Source organism: Bubalus kerabau, chromosome 11 (assembly GCF_029407905.1).
Source record: "Bubalus kerabau isolate K-KA32 ecotype Philippines breed swamp buffalo chromosome 11, PCC_UOA_SB_1v2, whole genome shotgun sequence".
NCBI classification, from domain to species: domain Eukaryota; kingdom Metazoa; phylum Chordata; class Mammalia; order Artiodactyla; family Bovidae; genus Bubalus; species Bubalus kerabau.
Window position 1 is genome coordinate 60020496 of NC_073634.1, and position 1401 is coordinate 60021896.

Sequence of the window (1401 nt, forward strand, 5' to 3'; positions counted from 1 at the left end):
AAAGTAAAAATCGAGTGGGCAGACGGCCTGGGCCTGGTGTTCAATTTAAACACGGAAAGCCTGGCTGCTGTGGACTACGGAAAGGAAACGACATTCGCCTGGCAGGCCGTGCTGCTGGCAGCGCCGCGCGCCGCGCTTCTCGGAATCCTCGGAATCGGCCCTTCTGCCCGCATTTGCCAACCGCCTCTCTTCTCGCCGTAGCCGCGCTCTGAAGGCTGAGGCCCGCCGCCGAGAGAGGGACGAGCGGCATGGCGGGCGGCGCGGACAGCCTGGACGGGGCTCGTGCCTGGCAGCACGTGTTCCTGCTCCTGGAATATTTAAAGGATGCGTCAAAGAAGATGAAAAGTGGGCTTGTGTTTATAAAACTGGCTAACCTACGTTCAGGGGAAGGAGCCATTTACTTGTTGAATATGTGTCTACCGCAGCTGTTTGAAATAAAAATTTTCAAGGAAAAAAAAAATTATTGGTTTATAAATGAATCAGTTCAAGCAGGAGGTCTTCATCACTTTGCCACACCTATGGACTCGCTGTTTCTACTTCTCCAGTACCTTATAATGGCCAGTAAAGAGGGGAAGTTTCAGCCCCTGGATCAAGTTGTGATGGATGACGTGTTCCCGGATTGCAACTTGTTGCTGAAACTTCCTGAACTTGAGAAGTTATAGACACATGACAGAGGAGAAAGAAATAGACAAGAAGAAATACTACAAGTACAGCAAAGAGAAGACATTAAAATGATTAGAAAAAAAAAAAGGTTAATGAGACAATGGCAGCATTAAAAACCAATAAGGTAAATGTCAGTGCCAGGGTACAGTCTATTGCGTTTTTCTCTAGTGACCAGGTTTCCCGTGACAAGGATGAGTATCATGTCCATTATGCCCATGGTCTGATATCTGATACATCCCTAAACAAATAAGTGATAACTTATCTAAATATTTTAAGCTTCCAGAACGTCCAGCTTCAGTGCCAAACCCTCCATAGAAGAAAACAAAGTTATCAGATAAGCCTGTAGAAGCAAAAGAAGATTACACTGTTTAATTGTAAAGATTTCAAGACTGTGAAGAAAAATAGTAAAATGACCACAACTCAGAAGGCTTTTGGAGAAGGAAATGGGAACCCACTCCAGTGTTCTTGCCTGGAGAATCCCAGGGACAGAGGAGCCTAGTGGGCTGCCATCTATGGGGTTGCACAGAGTCGGACACGACTGAAGCGACTTAGCAGCAGCAGAAGGCTTTGGCTAAAGTTAACAAGAGTGGAATGAAAAGTATTGATTCCTTTTTTGGTGCAAAACATGTTAAAAAAAAATTGGAATGATTTGGACCTTTGAAAGTGAAATTGAGCGAAAATATCTGCTTTCTTCATGTCCCACTTTCATCCTTGCCACCCTACTTCCAAACCCTTAAT

The 1401-nt window shown here is 45.0% G+C and overlaps 1 pseudogene; it reads left to right on the forward strand.

Annotated features, from left to right (window-relative positions):
* Positions 1-248: 248 nt before the first annotated feature.
* Positions 249-978, forward strand: LOC129623822 (ribonuclease H2 subunit B-like; annotated as a pseudogene).
* Positions 979-1401: the final 423 nt, after the last annotated feature.